General features: G+C 33.7%; 1 long non-coding RNA gene across 2 annotated transcripts in view; it reads left to right on the top strand.

Annotated features, from left to right (window-relative positions):
• LOC143254573 (uncharacterized) overlaps window positions 1–18,913 on the top strand; it is a 28,997-nt gene extending 10,084 nt beyond the window's left edge. Inside the window, exons 3-4 of one of the 2 annotated variants that reach the window (XR_013030262.1) lie at window positions 13,125–13,262; window positions 18,361–18,913. This is a non-coding gene — a long non-coding RNA (uncharacterized LOC143254573). The remainder of the gene's footprint in view (window positions 1–13,124; window positions 13,263–18,360) is intronic. The other variant, XR_013030261.1, reaches the window with a different exon arrangement.
• Window positions 18,914–19,474: the final 561 nt, after the last annotated feature.

The raw sequence follows: 19,474 nt of genomic DNA, 5'->3' as shown, positions 1-19,474 counted from the left end.
TAAAAGAAACACATTCTGACTGGTGAACAGTACCCACTGCCTCCAACTCGTCAGCTACTCTCTCTGGTCAATTATTAATAATTGATTGTTACTCTTATAGCGTACTTACAACCTTAAAGTGCGGAGTGCGTTTTTGTGACCACGGGCCACGAAGCAGGATTTCTTAAAAATAAACTGGAGAAGAATATTAATTACGAATCAAGATGTAGATAATTAATTGTTAAAATGAGCAAAACAGTTGGGAAAATGAGCATAAATTGACCTTTAACCTTTCAAGTTCATTTTTTAAAACATTTCTCTTTTTTATCTTTGTTTCACTTCCCATTTTTATTTCTATTGTATTAAATTTGTTTATTTTGTAATTTATATTGCATTGTGTTTTTTTTATATCTGTGAATGATGGTTAAATGGCTAATAATAAATATTAAGTAACCTCTCTTCTTCGGGTAATGCTGATTAACATTGTGCTGCCATTGTGCTTTGGTCAGAAGAATTGTATTGTGACATGATGTTTTTTAAATGAACAGCAATCAAAAATGTCTCACCGTTCTACTTTATCGGCTCACGACTGGCTTAGATCAAGACGTTTTAACCTGTATCACCTACCTACCCTATTAATAAAGAACACAACTTCTAACTCGAAACGACGTTCTTTTCTCGCCGTAAAAAAGATTTAGTTTTGATCGAGTTCAAACGTGTTTAAAATATTTATTGATGACGTCCGGTGAAGTATACAGAGCTTATTGAAAGTAAACGACCGCTAAGTTTTGAAGGTTATAGGTTAAGTTTCCTTTCACATCGCTATTATCAATGACATCTTAAGATACAGTCGATAGCTATTTATTTCTAAAGATTAATCTGTTAACTTTGACTTATTTCATAAGAAGAAAGAACACAGACGATCTTTCTTGCTCTGCTTTAACTCTTAAGACTGTACCGTTATACACTATACGTATGTATACTGAGATGATGTCCTTAATAAAGGCGCAAATCGAAACGTTGAACTTACAAAAAAACTTAACCTAATTTCCAAGAGTTCTGTTAATGGTCGTTTATTTTCAGTAAAATAGTTTTAGAACTCCAGTATGCGTTACGAATATTAAAATAGGTATATACTGTATATAGGTTAACGTTATCCAAGCATCACACTGAAATGTTTGATGCACTCTTAAGATATGATTGAAGTGTTTGGTGTACATATAACACAACCATGAAAGATTTGGTGCATATCTAACTTAACACTAAAGTATATATGTAAAAACAGCTGGTATGGATGGAGAAAACTCTATGTCATCGTCAGGTTCACAAACGAAGGTCAAAATGTTGTTCGCTCCACTACATAGTGCTTTCTCTATCCATACCAGCCGTTTTTACATATATATTTGTCTCTACAAGTGGGTTTTCTCGTCATCACGGATTAACACTAAAGTGTTTGGTATACATATAATACAACATTGAAGTATTTAGTGTACATCTAAACATAACACTGAAGAGTTTGTGTACATCTAATACGACATTAAAGTGTTTTGTGTACATACAGTAATGAAGTTTTTGACATACATATATATAATCTAGTATGCACTGAAATGTTAGGTGAACGTATAGTAATGAAGTGTTTGTCGTGCGTATAATCTGGCATAAAACTGAAGTGTTAGATGTACTGTGTTAGTAATGAAGTTTTTGATGTACATGTAATCTTACAAAACGCTGAAAATTTAGATGTATGTATAATTCTGAAGGGTTTGACGTGCATTTAACTTAACACTAAAGATAAGGCAAAAAAGACAATATTACATAAATCAGAATTATGGCTCACATATTTCCAAGAACAAATTTTATACAGTCATAATTTGATATTAGCATTTTTGTTGATCGTACTAAAATATTTTGCTTTGTGTATAAAAAAAGAAGTGAAGTTCGAAGGAAGAAAATATATTGAAATTAACTGCAGTGAAATATGTGTTAAATGCAAAAATAAAGTTGTATGACGCAACACTTGGATCACCTGAAATGCATCAGAAACTTGTCATCAAACCTACACCCTACAATAAAGTTGATAGTGTCCAAAATAGTCTTGATAACGAAACAGTTATATTTTTAAGCACAAACGTATTTAGCAATCACTAAAAATCCTGAGCTCATTTAAAATTAAGATATGAATTTTGCCGATGAAGGACTGTTACATAAAAATAGCTTAACGAAAGTTTTGTCGTAATTTCATCATACACAAAGAATTAACAATTATATTATTCGCTGAACAACGAGGTTGAACTAAAAGATACCACAGACAGAATTTTTTAGCGTTTCGGCACTTAAATATTGGATCTTTTTACTTCTTACGAATAGTAAAGCAGCATATCAGAACAGGTTTAGTTTCTTTTGTCCTCAATTCTGGGCTAAAAAGACCCAGTACGTAAGTTCGCGAATGTGTGTTTATATAGCGTTTTAAGGCAATAATGTCGTTAATTAAACAAAAAACAGCACAGGTGAACTTCATAAGAAAAGAACGTAATTAAATAAAAGCCATATTTGTGTAAAACGATTTGTTTTTCTCTAAAAAAAGCAGATATTCTATATAACAGCTTATTTTTAACCTCGTCTATTAAAGTTTTAGCGTTATTAGAACAATTGTGTTTTAAGTTTATTTAACTACTAGTTTCTAGAAATTCTTTATAATATACGTTGAGAAGTATTGAAATTTTGAAACAGAAGACCACCAGGGCTATTATGTACTGAAAATTATCAACCTGATAATAATTTATGATGCAATCAAATGGTTTTGATACAAGGTTAGTCACTTTTGTATAATTTATTTTTAAATATTTCAATTTGTTTTTGTTTTTCATGAAGTAATCAAAAGTCTTGCTCTTAGTTGCCTCAGGTTTACGTTGTTGATCAATTAACACTCAATGAGCTTTGTAATTTTGAGCCTTGACGGGCAATGAAGTATCTAAAACATTAATCAAATTATATTCTAAAAACGCGCTGTTTCTATAGTTTTCGCAAACTAGATTCTTAAGGAAAATAATACCACATATAAGAAAGAAAAAATGAAAATTCTAATAACATTAAGTTTTTCTGATATAAAGGATCTTTCCTCATTAATTTCGTTTTGAAGCTCAAACACCTAATGCAGTTCTAGTGTGAAAATTGAAATACCAAATCAATAAGGAATATTAAATGTTCCCAGGTCTCCATTTAAAAGAACATGTTCACGTTTCCTGCAAATTTATGTAATATCAAAAACAAAGAAGCTCCATGACGTTTACAAAACTCAAATCTATATAAACATAATTGTACTGTCTGTTGTATGCAAATGTAACTATTTCGCAAGGTGTGGATGGATTTTCGCCAAAACTGACATGGAGACTCATTAGGTCCATGACGGGTACATACAAATTTTCAGTTTTACATTTTGTGGTTTGCGTTTTTTTACCACAACCTCGTCTCCTGTTTATGGATCTTCATCAAACGTGGCATGAAGGTTTGTTGTATTCGTGGGGAGATACGCACACATTTGTGGGCTTATATTTTGTGTTTTCTGTTTCTTTGGTTGTTTTTGCGTTTCATGAAATTACATATAAAGGAAGCAACTTCTAATGTCCTAAGATAACGTATTTAATCATGAATTTACATAACTTCTGTCTAGGAGACGAGTACTCCGGCTAGTATCTACATATAATACAAGAAGTTGCGTGATATTTTTAAAACTTAACAACATAACATGATGCGTGATGTTTTCAAAATTGGAAATATATATATATATAATATATTTCTGTGGAAATAATGGATGTTGTTTAAAAGTTCTGAAAGTACATTTTCTGAAATACGAAAGTTCTAACATCACGGTTTTCAGTAGTATGTACATTCTAAGAGCTCACAAGGATATTTTAAACACATTCTCCAGCTTATTACATGGTTATCCTTCGAAACGCGCGAGTTTTGGGCACGCCCAAGTTTCATAAAGTCATATTTACAAGACATCACGTTTTCAAACATTTGAGTTCAAAGCAAAAACCATAGACAATTAATGAACCCGCAAAATTCATTTACCTATAGGTTTCATTTTCACCTTCACTGATTATAGACAGTTGTGAACACATTGGAGAATTCAGAAATTCTTACAGTTAAGAAAACAAGTAAAAATACCACCTTATAGTGGTTTATTTGACTTAGGTGTTCTGTTGACATGCATTTAACTCAGTAATTAAATGTAAACCCTTTATCAAGTTGTCCTGAAAGATAATTAACAATTTCGAATTCCACAGTTTCTTATCGAACACTTAAAAATTGTTCCTGCAAGAAGTGGCTTAATGCTATACACATGAGGAGAAAAGTTTTTTGTTTCGTGTACCCTGCCAATTATGTAAATAAGGTTTTTAAAGTCAGACACGACACAGACACGAGCCACGCTAAGTTCACAAAAGCGCCATTTTAATGTGTTATAATGTTCAAATAATCACTTGTTACTTAGTGATATTATTGATATTATCTCAATTCAATTAAAGTAATTTGATTATCAAAACTCTCTTGGACGGTAGGCTTTCATAAGAAGTGATATTTTAAGATTTTAGGTTCGCTTTAGATATTTCTTCTTGAGCCTTTATATTTGTTTACGCACATTAATCGTGTTTCTAAAGCACTATATTTTATCATTTAACTTATATGTTTTACAAGCTACCAGACATTGTTTTTATTTCTTTGTAGTTTAATCTGGTTTGTTTGAAGTTAGGCACAAATCAACACAATGAGCTATCTGTGCTTTGCCCACCACGGGTATCGAAACCATAATGCTAGTGTTCTAAGTCCTATTTCTTTGTGTATTAGACATTTATAAATTAGTCAAAACTTTAAATCGTGAGTTTTTAATTATTTTTAATTGCCATGAGTGGCCCAATGGACATGGTTGCTGTAAGTGACACTTTTAAAAATATATATTTCAATAAATAGAAACGGTATTTAAAGATTGATTGACCACATAAACCTTGTCTATATGGCGGTTGTCATACCTATTGCACACATATCACATAGAGACTAGGGCACTAGTGCCTTTTCATCTGTTATTTTGTAGTCGTTTGTATTTACACTAATGATATATAATATCGCAATTACATCATTTCCTGTCAAGGTGAGCGTCATCAGACTCTATAGCTGTTGTTTTTTGTTCATGTGAAGCTGTAACTTTTACGTTTTAGGACAAACTACAAATTTCACAATCATTTACTTTTCATGTTCCTGTGTAAATGTAAATTTTGATATAAATGAAATAATCAACCTGAATGACACGTTATACACACGTGTATAATTTCCACAGTGGATTTTTGTAAACAAGTAATAAGATCTATCAGAATTGTGCTGTAAGCCCTAAGCATTTTACGTGCATTTCATGTACTCACATTCAGGGAAAGGATTAACTTGTCAAACTTGTAATAACCACATGATGACACTATTGTTGAGGCCCTTGTCAATTTTAGAGACCCTGAATTGTTTGATAACATCTTTGTTGGTTTTTTGGTGACATCTGCTGTGTTTTCGTATTTCTCCAGCCCTTCCGTCTAATCTTTGTTGGTTTTTTGGTGGCATCTGATGTGTTTTCGTATTTCTCCAGCCCTTCCGTCGAATCTTTGTTGGTTTTTCATGCATTTCTCTTCTGTACGTGCACGTTATACACTACAATTTACTATGTGCACAGTTTTGATGAATTTGTACTGACTGTCGCGACGCATTTACTTCAGAATTATTGAATTAAATAGAATGGGAACACAAACGAAACGCACACAGATAGTATGCCACGCAATACAACATTCATAATCACATCCAAAGTCAGTATTTAAAAAAAAAATCATTCACTATTACATCTTATCTCATACATTTCTTTATTGTTCACTTAATGTAGAACCATGAATTTTTTTATAACAGACCACCTCAATCTCTTTCTTACAATTATAGATGTTTAATATTTGTACCCTTAGCTCTTGGTGTTAGTTGCTTAAAGTGAACGTAGTACACTTAAAGTTACAAACGTCTTTACCACCTTCGACTATTTTTCATAAAAGCATTTTTCTACGAAGAAAGGAAGTAATTATTTGTTTACACGTTTCTGAATTTTTGTGCAAAGCGACACAAGTGCTAATTGCGCATAGCTATCCATAATTTTCAACGTTTAGATTATACGATAGAAAATTATAGCCATTAATAGCCACTGCCAACTCTTGGACTTCTCCTGCCTGGGATTCCTCTGCCAATCTTCTAACGTACCCCTGGTCCCAAATATAGGAACATATATTTATAGCAAGAGTACGCGAACCCAACCATGAATCATTGGATTAACACTGATTATGTCTGACCCTCAGGGAAGAAACAAATATTTTTTTGTTTGTCTGATAAATTGCGCACAAAATTACTCGAGTTTTATCTGAGCTAGTTGTCCATCATTTCGAATAAATAGGCCAGATGATACGTAAATAGGCAATACTACTAGTCCCCAACTCTTGGTCTACTCTAATTTAATATTGGGATTGACAGTCATATTACTGAATGACTTCCTTAAAATTTCATATTCTATTATCAACGCAGAAAATAAATACTTATTATTTCTTTCTTGACAAACCTAAAGAAAGTAGAAATATTAAGATTAAATTAAAATAGTTTTAAACTAATGTATACTGTTGCTGTTTTCTAGAAAATTCGACCAGAGCTGGTTGTTTTAAAAATTACAAATACTATAATTTGATGTTATAAAATACAACTAAGAAAGTATTACACACACATAATCTTCAGCGAACGATACATCTTTATCTTCCCCTAATGGTTCATCAGTAAGTCTGAGGATTTATAATACTGAAAACCGAATTTGATGGTTATGCAGTATGTCTGAAGATTTATACCACTTAAAACCGAGTTTCGATACTCGTGGTGGACACGGCACCGGTAGCCCATTGTATGTCTTTGTGCTTAACAACAAGCAAGCAATAACACCATAACTATGTGTAATTATGCATGTACTTTTTTTAAGTTATTACATTTTTCTTTTGGCCTTCTTACCGGAACCTACATAAACGCAACAATGTACAATTGTACATACTAATTTACCTACATTATTAATATTAAAACAAAACAAGTATCCAAAATACATAATTCAAGCATTATGTGTCAGTTCTGTTATATCAACATCGAATACTCTTTGATAGAACTCAAAAGTAATGTTTTCCGCATACATCATTACAACGGAAGACCGATACATGTTTCCTTAAACTGACATAAAAATATGTCATGTTGACCTACGGAACTTTTTGTTTTATATTTTCGCCTAAATATATTGACTTTATTAGAGTACATGGCCAGGTGGTTGAGGCACTCGAATCGTAATCTGAGCGTCGCGGGTTTAAATCCCCATCACACCAAATATGCTCGTCCTTTCAGCCGGGGACGCGTTATAATATGGCGGTCAATCCCACTATTCGTTGGTAAAAGAGTAGCCCACGAACTGGCGGTGGACGGTAATGACTAGCTGCTTTCCCTCTAGTCTTACACTACTAAAGTGTAGTTTTAAGCGAAATTCACAACAAAGCAAACTTTATTAGAGTTTCTCAATCACTGGTTCCTGGACAGGCACCGGTGTGAGGTGTTTTACAAAAAACAAAATATGTATATAAAATGAAGAAATATTTATATTTAAATAATAACATGTTTTGGCTGTACTTCCGTTTTAGTGGTCTGGTCCGCAACCACTTAATTAGTTAGTGAGCTGTGATACCTGATATCCAAAAGAATCGCTGAAATGGTGACGCCAACGAAAGGCTAATCGTTAACGAATGCCCGCCTTCGTTATTAATCCATTCAACTTTTCTGATTTAAAAAAGAATTGTCATGTATATGTTTAGGAATAAATTGTGATCAACTTATGTTGTTCCAAGATAAAAAAAATAATAAAAACTTTGAAAAATCGTTCAAGTTACGCTATCCTGGAAACCTTACATTATTTACTCCTTAATGGTTCAACGGTAAGTCTACAGGTTTACAATATTAAAAAACTTGGTTTTGTGGTAGGAAGAGCATACATAATAACTTTCTGGTTATCTGAAACCTAACCTGTATGATTTTACAATATTATAATCTATGATATACAACACTAAGGTCTGTATTAAAATAGAATTCTACATGTTGTGATGCAATAAGAATTTTAACCTATTGAATATAACATCTGTACTTGGAAATCATAAACAAGTTCTTTAGTTTCTGATGAAGGTAACAGTTCTCTGAGCTTGGACAGAGATATCTTATAGTAAAGTTTTATTTTTCAGTATATTCTTAACTTCTATATAGAGTGTTAAAGTCGCTTTCCATGATTATAAGAACGATTTGTATATGCTAATATGTTGGCGTGGTGCCACGGGCATTAACTTCAGCGCTTATGCATTCGGTTTACGACGAAATTCCGACCCTTTGAACCTCCCAATGGCTCAGCGGTACGTCTGACACTTGTAACACAAATACCTGATTCCAATACCCATGGTGGATACAGCACAAATAGTTCATGGTGTGGTTAGCAATAAACAAACCAACCATACACTGCTGCCACGGTATTATTTTCGTGGCTGTAGTAAAATATCACAGCCTTTCTGAGGAAGAATACCCAGATATTGAGATTGTAAAATAATCTATACATAAAGGAAACAATATTTTGAAATAAAAGGGGCCGTCAGTGTTCTTCGTGGAAGGTCACAAAGTCACAGGTCACACAGAGTATTAAGGACACTATCATCTTCCGAAACTCTGGCCCAATTGCCTCTTCTTCAAAGGGAAAGCTGGCCTGGCATGACCAGGTAGTTGTGGTGCTCGACTTGTAAGCTGAGAGTCACGGGTTCGAATCTTCATCACACCAAACATTCTCGTCCTTTCAGCCGTGGGGGCGTTATAATCTTACGGTCAATCCCACTATTCGTTGGTAAAAGAGTAACTCAAGAGTTGGCGGTAGGCGGTGATGACTAGCTGCCTTCCCTCTAGTCTTGCACTGCTAAATTAAGGATGGTTAGTATAGATAGCCCTCACGTAGTTTTGCAAGAAATTCGAAACAAAACCAATCTGATCCCAAGAGTAACTGCTATGAAACCTGGTGCATTTCCTGGTTCCGTGAATAAAGTAGTAAACAAGATTAAAAGTTGTTTGTTTGTTTTGACCCACAAAACTACGTCTACTCTGCTCAACTCAATTATCGAAGCTCGAGTTTCAGCACTGTAACCTTTCATTGAGCCACCTGAAAAGAGGGCTATTGAAAGTTCACAGAAGTTCATGATATAAAATGTTTTTAAGCTTTTTGTCTTTCCCTGAGTTCAATGGCCGTTTTTTGAGAAAGATGACTGAAAACTATAACCGCAGCATTCGCGTTTCACCACATGGTTGGCTATGGGAGATTTAGTTCCAAGAACATTACGTGGCATTGAAAATTAATCTCAGAAAATAAACAACTCACGGAACCAAGTGTGTAAAAGTTATCTTAGGATTGATGATTCGTGGAATGATTTGGGAATAATTATGAAAATAAAGATCTCCAAAGGAGTGGAACGTTTGACGAACAAAACCAGAATGTTTATTAATTTCTTATTTTTAAAGACGCAGAAATATGTCCCAGCATGCTGTGTTTTGGTAGAGACAGCTACACCCGAATTACTCAGAAATTAGTTTTATTTGAACAGCAAGGAGAATTTATCAAGCCTAAACGTAAAAAAAAAGAATATTCATTTCACACTGACAAGACTTAATAATATCGTCATTGGGGCCTATCCGAATCTATTGGTACTAAACTATATGCTAGAGTTTGCTCTATAACATATTTATACCGGCATGGCCAGGTAGGTTAAGGCGTTCGAATCCCCGTCGCACCAAACATGTTCGCCCTTTCAGCCATGGAGGCGTCATATTATGTTACAGTCAATCCCACTATTCGTTGGTAAAAGAGTAGCCTAGGAGTTGGCGATGGATGATGATGACTAGCTGCCTTCTCTCTAGTCTTACATTGCTAAATTAGGGACGGCTAGCACAGGTTGCCCTCGGGTATCTTTGCGCGAAATTCAAAAACAAACAAATATATTTGTAATCGTCAAAAATCCGCTCTCGGGAAAAACATTGTGTAATTTAGCTTTTTTTTTTTACATTTTTCTTGCATCTACTGAAATACAAAAATAGTTGTTGTTCTTATAGTATAGTAAGACAATTAATGATGTTGCAATTGTCAAAATCGATGAAAGTTATTTTCGAAAAAACTTAAACATTTCTTTTGGAAGTTTACATGAAGGAACGTGTAGAGAATCTATGAAACAACAAAGGTAATGTAGAAGATGAATGCTACAAGTAGAAATGGAATGAATTTTATCTATGAGTGAAGTAGTAGAACTTTTACAGATAACAAATGTAAGAGGAATGATGTGGCTTTTCAATGTCTGTATTTTTCTGTTTATTTTTTGGCCTTATATGAATTCAACGGTTTCTTATATCCTGTTGGGTCACTTACCGAATTATTTTTGAAAACTAGTTAGCCTTAAGGATGCATTTTCATTTTGAGATAGAAAACAAAATGGTTATAGTTTATTTCAAAGCATAACATATTTAGAGATAGTAAAAACTAGGCTTAATAATTATACACTTTTTCCCGTACATTTACAAGGGGAATTCGAAGCATAAAAGAAATCCAACCTCAACACTTGCTTTCTGTTTTAAAGCCAATTATTTCTTGTCATATCTTTTAATTGCGCTATAGTAATACTATGTAGAATGAAGAGGACCATGTGCTAGCTGAGGCTACTTTCGAGGTTAAATTAATAAAAATAAATATTTTCACATCGAATACACAGTTTGGTGTTAGTATCAATAGGTTATATCAATGGAAAAATAAGAGAGTATGTGAATTTTTTTAAATTTTAGATATGGAAAAACTACTAATCTACCTACTTCTACCCTAATTTTTAACTGCCGACAAGAGAGTTTGTAGTTTGTTTGTAGTTTAGCACAAAGCTACATAATGGTCTTTCTGGGCTCTGCCCATCACGCGTATCAAAATCCCGCTTCTAGAATAGTAGGTCCGTAAACATACCAATAAGAAAGAAGACAAATAGCCAGCAGCACACACACACACACCGCGAATTTTTGGACTGCTCTTTTATCAACGAACAGTGAAATTAACAATAAAACTGTAATGCCACCATGACTGAAAGGGTGATCATGTTCATTTTGAACTTCGATTCCTGGCCTTCAGAGTGTGAATCGAGCACCTTAACCACCAAACCATACCACACTTTAGTGCACATCAAAATATATTATGGTTCATTCAACTAAGTATGCTAAATCAGCCAAAAGTGCTCAAGTCTTTTGATGCATTTCTGAGTGTATATTAATTAACCAAAACTGAATTTTCAGAATGAAGTTATAATAGTCTGTAAGCGTGTCGCACATCTTCAAAACTGGGTGTTTGTCTTTTCTCACTTTTCGATGTCCGTTTCCGAAATCTGTCTTGAATATTACCCCCACCCTATGTAATACTGAAGATCCCACAGCGAATACAATTTAAACACTTTTGTTATTCTAAACTTTCGTTATTTTGAAAATTCGTGGTGCCAATTCAACCAACAATAGTTTACAGTATACGAGTATATATACAAAAAAAAAAAAAGAGTTATCAGAAAGCACGCCTTCGTACGTAAAGTGAACGTAGAATAAAAGTCGCATAGTTTATACACTACCATTCGTACAGAAATTTAGCTTCGAGACGAAATTTACGTAATTGTCGAACACGTGATTTAAGCCTAACTTAGAATGTTATAATGCAATATGCGTCATTTTCTTCTGTATCAATACCTTCCCAGTTTGTTCAGTATAACGATTCTCATTTAGGTAAGATGTTATTGCTCCACCTAAAGAGGAGACGAAAAATAATGATTTGTTTGTAATTAAGGAAAAAGCAACACAATGAGCAACCTGCGCTCTGCCCAACACTGATATGGAAACCCGATTTCTAGAGTTGTAAGTTCGCAGGCATACCGTTGTGCCGCTGGAGGCGAAAAACAGAGAAGACTGGGTACAGACCGTTTCTGTTAACTGAACAAGAAGAAGAAAGCGATTTCTGTTTGCAACCTCAACTCTAAAAAACGAAGCCATTGGTAACAGTACAGTTGAAAATGTGCCAGTATCCCACTCAGGAATCGTCATATTGAATACAGATATCAAAACTCTATATAAATAACACATGCGTGCTGTTCATGCCTAAGATGTAGATCGATATCAAACACAAACTTGTTTTACAGAAATAACATATTTGTAAGGGTTAGAATTTAATGTATAAGTTGCTACGTAAATGCTGATCTCATTATAACTTTGAAAGTCTGTCTGTAATTCACTACGAAGCTTCTACGCACAAGGCTATCTATGCTGAACCCACCGTGGTATCGAAGCACTGTTTTAGCGTTAGCCTCTTATCTCTAAGGCACTGGGGAGAGGGCATTTAATATAGAAGGCTTTCGTTTAGTAGCTGTTTATAAAGCCTACTAATCCTTCAGAAAGTGTTTTCTTTGAACCGATTTGTAATGTATGAGATGTATAAGTTATAAGAGAATTTGAGATTTGCGAATATTCTAATTATATCCCCTTAAGGTCTCACTTCTAGATGTTTCTCATATTCTCGAGCCTTCTGTCAAAGTCAGTGGAATTATAGGAATTATATTTCCAAATTTTGTTTTTGTTGCTGTCCATTCTAGTATTGTGGAGATTTGAAGAACTTTTTTTCATAAAAAAGTGTGTGTGTGTTTTTCTTATAGCGAAGCCATATCGGGCTATCTGCTGAGTTCACCGAGGGAAATCGAACCCCTGATTTTAGCGTTGTAAATTCGTAGACTCACCGCTGTACCAGCGGGGGACTTTCATAAAAGTTGGTTTATAAAACAAATATTTATTTTGTAAGTGTCTGAAGATTGGCTTTTATTTATTTCTAATTCAGGTTATTCGCGTTAGAAGAGAATTTTGTTGCTTGATATAGCAGTTGTTATCTATATATATCTAATTTTAACGATTTTTTAAAAATTTGTTTTTCATTAATATTATAATACTTTTAATATAGATTTTTTTTGTATTTTTAGCTTATTATATCTATTCAGGAGTAACATAAGTCTCCCAGTCTGGCCAAACTTCTTGAGATATTATTGGGTTTACGGCCGAAAGTACCGTTAACATTGAAAGTATCCAAGTGATGAAAAAGGACATTCTAATCCTTATAAGTAAGAAGGCATGAACGAAATATTTTAATTAACTATACTCGTTCTCATCTTGACCTTTCATTTTGATCTAAGTAGGTAAATTGGTTTCATCGAAAGTAAAAATTAGTTATATACATACGTCTTAGATCTTTGATAATTCATTTGTTTTATCTATTAATAATTATAGTTAAATGAATTTCAACATCTGTTTCTGCGCATTATTTAATTTATTATTACCGATGTGATGAAATATCCAACAAAACCTCGTTTATGTTCCCCCTTTTCAAAGTTGGAGTTCAAAAGCAAGGTTATTAATACTGACAAAAGCTGTCCATTCTCGTTATTTGTGAAAAATCAGTAAATGAGCTACTTTACTTTTTTTACGGTTCCCCGCTGGTACAGCGGTAAGTTTAAGGATTTTTGCTGTTAAAAGAAAACACACACTTTTCTTACGTGTGCGGTGGTATGTTATGTCCTTTGTCATTATTATTATTATGCTAAGTATTGCTTCATTTAGAAAATCTCATTTTTAATCCTTTAGTAAATATCATTATTATGATACGATAACTTATGTCTATAGTAACATATTAAGCATTAAGATATTAAATCTGACATTGATCACTGGTATTTTGCTATGATAATTTCACACTGGTACGTCTGTCAAATTGCATAGACCCCATGATGGGTCAGCAGTACGTTTATGGAGTTACAACTCCAGAATTCGAGGTTCCAATCACAGAGCACATATAGTCGCTAGCATTTTCAAGCTGCATGGTTGTTGTCTATACTTTGTATAAATAATTTGTATGTGCTAATGCAATGATGTGTCACAGCAGATGTAAGCAATATGACGCGTTTCCAAGAATGGGACCTTCTACTTTCTCTGTGGTGGAGAAACTCGCACAACAAATTGTTTAAGACAAAGGCGGACTCTGAAACCACATTTCAAAGTAGTTCAGAGCAACGTCTTCATCTATGAAACAAAAGCTATCGTTAGGAAGAAGAAATATCCAATCCAAAAGGTTATTTCGCTAAAGCTCGGTGTACTTCTCGGTACAAATAATAATAATCTAGTATATAAGTTAACATACGTTCACGTGTTAAAAGCTTTTTAAGCTTTCAGACAGCAGAAGAAACTATAGCTAATGTTTTGGCTTTCCAATGTATAACAGATATTAATTCCAGTCCAATGACTTTTGTGAAGTTATCTTTTAAGATGCTTGGTCTTAGAAGCTAATGTCCACGTGGCCCAAGACTCACAATGATCTAGTATACGTGTTCTGATATTGTTGAAACCACTGTTTAAGTGGAATGCATAATCTAGTATTCGTGTCCACATTATGAAGCCTGTCTCTAATTTTCTGATTGGGATTCAGTTTGACTGCTGGAAATTCAGACTGATTCAATTTTGAAGTAAATACATTACCACAGAACTCTCATGCTCATGATTAAATGCTTGATTTGCATAACAACGAACTGATTAAGATTTTTGTACAACAATGGTTTTGGTTGTATTCGCTTTTATCAACCTCAACAACTTATCAGATGAAACTCCAAAACTCAGGGATAGCTGTCCCATAATATTGAAATAAGGACACTAGTAAACAGAATCGCTGTCTGCGTTAGAACTCTCACATGACAAGCGGTATTAAACTGACACATTTATAACTAATCTGAAAGCATATTGTGGGCTTTGTACCTTTATTATATAAATTCTGATTGTCCTGTAATTTTAATTTGTGGTTTGTGTGTTTTTCTTATAGCAAAGCCACATAGGGCTATCTGCTCAGCCCACCGAGGGGAATCGAACCCCTGATTTTAACGTTGTAAATCCGTAGACATACCGCTGTACTAGCGGGGGGATTGTGGTGTGTAGTTGCAGTAATAAATAAAATGTTACCAGCTTTGTGACCATAGGATATATTCCGGGTGTAAGAAAGTCACTAATCTAAATATTTCGAAAGTCACTGCAAGTTACAACATAGATATTGAACTTACTTTGCATACATAATAACAATTTATTTAATCAGTTAAAGAAGTGTATGGTATAATTAAACTCAAATTCTAGTCATTAGCTTATTGTTGTACTGTGAGTTGTACTGAACGACTGTTTATTGTTCCATAATGAACTTTAGTAAAATAAACTTGTTTGTCATGCCCCGTATTCACCCTCTCAGTAGAGGTATCAATGGCAAGTTCACCAAACGAACATTTTTTCCTTTCATGATTGGTCGTATCTCTTCAAACCACCTAACGAACAACATAGAAATCTAATATTTGTTTGTACAGTTTATGATATTCTTTTTGTAGCATTAATGACTATGTCACAAATTTGATGTACTTTGTAATACTAAAGACTGTGTCACAAACGTGATGTACTTCTTGTAACATAAATGACTGTGTCACAAACTTGATGTACATTTTGCAACACTAATGACTATACATACACTGTATGTACTTTTTGTAACACAACTTTTTTCTGTTACAAACTGTTCAAAGACAATCCATCATCTAATTCTGTAACAAAACGGAATATTGTTGTCGCCACGGTGTCACATATAACATTAATAAAAGTACTGTAATTAGTCAATGATGTCACCTAACAATAAATATTAAAGTTTTCAAAAATATTTTCAAGTTGTGGAAATAATTTTAAAAGAGAAGTAAATTTGCATAATTTTCTCAAAATTTTATTTTGTTTTTTTCCTGATAACCGTATTTTCTATTAACGCTTTGACATTATTTTTAACTTTGTCGCGAAATCTGCAATTTAAATATTGATGTATGTGAGGTACATCTCGTAGCTTAATAATTCACAAAACATTTTGACCTATAATGGTGAAACTTAGTACCTAATAACATGTTTTCTAGACTCGTTAATTTCATAGCAACAGGAAGAGACGACATTCTAACCGGAAGTACCCATACTCTTTTGTCCTTGTTTCATAAATGCTATGTCTTCATAGTACATTTCTATAGAGAAATGTTCGTCTAGCAAAAGTGAAACAGACACAGCAAAAAATAAAATCGAGAGGAAATTAGGGCGACTATTTCCCTAGAACAAAGACAAGTAAAGAAAGCGAATACAAAAGCCACTATTGCAAAAGCGTGTAAAATTAATCAATGAACAAACCGAAAACAAAAAGTGGTAAAATGTAGTATTTACTCTACTGAAGAGTCTTCATTTATGATTATTGTGGTCATCTGTTTCCTAAGATTAATAAATACATTTGTTCTTTTGAATTACAAAACCTAGAGACATCTGGTGATAAAATATCTTGCTTTTAATCATACGTTACAAGTTTATTAAAGACTTGAATAATTGGATTCAAAATGAACGATTTCAGGTTTGGAGTTAATGTGTATTTGTTAAAGTTAATAAAACAGCTAATTTGTCGTTATGGTCGTCATAGTACCAAAGAAAAGGGGGGAGGGCTAATTTCAGTCCATAATTAATTTAACATTCAACAGATAAAACTGTACTTAAGTTGCAGTTATTATTTATAAATATTGAAAGATCACTTTGTGAACAATGGTATAAGACTTATAAAAAATTATACTAGAATAGTCCTCTTGATCAGGATTTTAATATATTGAAAAAAATTAGTACCCGAGGTTCACTAGGCAGCTTTTGGTCTCAAATCAGAGAAATAATCTGGTTAGAGCGGTTAGGGACCCAGTTTCTTAAGGATCATTATATTTTCTTTATAACAGTTATCTGACCTTATATTTTGAACAAACAACTGTCATGAACGTATTATTTATTCGACATATGATATAGAACCTGTGATGATTTTCCACAACTACAGATGAAATATTATGTTTAATGATTATAATAAAAATTATTTCGATTGGTTCATAAAACGGCCTGTTCCAGCTGTCACAACGTTGTAGTATCGATAAATTTTCTCATAGTCACGGGTTCAGACTTACTGTTTCTTTGTTTCGAAATTCGCACAAATATACAAGATGGCTGTCCATGTTAGCCGTCCCAAAGTTAGCAGTGAGAGACAAGAGGAAAGGTAGTTAGTTATCACCACCATCGCCAACTCTTGGACTACTATTTTACCAATGAATAGTGGGATTTACTACAACGTTATGATGCTCCCGTGGCTGGAAAGGCAAGTATATTTGGTGGGACGATGATTCAAATCCACTGCCCTCAGATTACGAGTCAAACGCACAATCCACAACCTTATTAAATTGATTGCGAAAATTGAAACTTTTCAACGCCTGTCATTATACAATAATTAACACTCATCTCACAGTGGCCATTAAAAAGCGTAGAAATACCAACGGAGCATCTCAAAATAACTACCATAGTAATCCACCGGGCTTTTACTAATGGCCGAGATTTCTAACAAAAACGGAGTTTTGTGCTGTGTTATGAATTGAATGAATGATTGTGTTAACGTGCATTTTAACATAGAAGAATGATGTATAAGAAAAACAAGTTTTATAAGGCGTTAATGAGATTGATTTAGGAAGACGCCCCGTCTAAAAACGTTTTAGTGAAAAATTCAAAATCGTGAAATTCTTTGTAAAGAGTCAGTCACTCAGTGAGTTTGTTTGCACGTGCTCAGTATCGTGTGCGTCTTCAGAGAGAGAAAATAGCACCACTTCTACTTATACATTCCTCTGTGTTGTTGTTCTTGTTTTTCTAAGAGAAATGATCTAGGAAAATGCTCAACAAATCAGTGTTTGGAGAAAAGTTGTGTGTAATGAATTTAGGATTTAAAAGTGTATGTTAATAAATACCTTTGAAATGAACTGAAGTAAACATTTGCCCGTCTTCTTAGTATAACACAGACATCATTAAAGGTGTATATTATTTCCTCAGTTAATACGTGCGTACATGTGATGTTAAAATATTCTGTTATTCAATACCCGTTTCAGGACGATACGGTTTGAAATACAGCAGTGAAATAAAAAATGAGTTTTATAAAACGTTTAAAAGGAGTTAATTACACCTCTTCTATTTTTCTCTAGATGAACATAAAATAAGAAACACAGTAGAATCGATTGCAGCAGCTATGAAAGCGTAATATTAGCTTATATCTATATGTGTTAATGTAAGTACAATATTTTGGCAATTATCTTTTTCTCTCTCTCTCTTCAGTGACTCGGCAGTAAGCGTTGAGGGGTTTGTGACGTAGAAATTCCTGCTTCGATCCCTGCGTTCAACAATACGCAACATCTTATCGAAAATCTAACTTTATTGTTGGGCCGAGCATGATCCAGTGGCATTCGCGGAATGTGAATCTCAGGATTCTTCGTTCCCGACCCACTGTCGCAAAAACGTCCATTGCACATTGGTATGGTGGACAATGTAAATAAAACTCTCCTACTACGCCTGAGTAACGTGAACTAGACGGATGTATAGAATGTTTTACTCTTCCGAATAAATCAGTAGATTTTGTTTCATTATCTACAGTTTTTTTCAAATAAAACTTGCACCATTAAACTCATCAAAACGTTGATGAAAAAAAATAGTTATTTTATAAAGTTCGAAACTACTAGTCTCGGTAATCATTAATAGTTGGCTGCAGGTTGGTACTTGCTGAAACTTTCATTAAAAAAGGAACAGCAACAAAAACATTGGTTGTTTTATGTAGTTCGAGGATCTTAATTTCTGTAGTTTATTCGTCGTTGGCTGATTAAATGTTATAAAGTAGTTTTTCTATCCGCTTAACAGTATAATACACATATATATGTTGTTATGAATGTAGATGTAGACATATATGTATGTATAAAAGTGTGATTTTTTCGTTTGATTTGTTTGTTTTTGAATTTCGCTCAAAGCTACACGAGAGCTATCTGCGTTAGCCGTCTCTAATTTAACAGTGAAAGACTAGAGGGAAGGCAACTAATCATAAGTGCCAACATTTGGGCTACTCTTTTACTAACGAATACTGGGATTGAGCGTACCATTATAACAACCCACGGCTGAAAGGGTGCTTATGTTTGGTGTAACGTGGATTCCAGCCCGCCATCGTCAGTTTGGGATTCAACAGCACTAACCACCTGGCTATGCCGGATTTTATTCGCTTCGTTTACAACAGTTTCATCTTTACATTTTCACAAGTTAAGTTTATTTGTGACAAAACACATTAATTTATGAGAAGGTGTTGAGTGGGTATTTAAATCTTGCTTGTGTGTCTGTTTTTGGCATTTATTTGAAAAGTAGTATTTAATTTCCAACTACATTTGTTAAATCGATATCTTAAATGACT

The sequence above is a fragment of the Tachypleus tridentatus genome, chromosome 6, assembly GCF_004210375.1.
Source record: "Tachypleus tridentatus isolate NWPU-2018 chromosome 6, ASM421037v1, whole genome shotgun sequence".
NCBI lineage: Eukaryota > Metazoa > Arthropoda > Merostomata > Xiphosura > Limulidae > Tachypleus > Tachypleus tridentatus.
The sequence above is the reverse complement of the archived record's forward strand: the minus strand, read 5'-3'. Positions and strand labels throughout refer to the sequence as shown.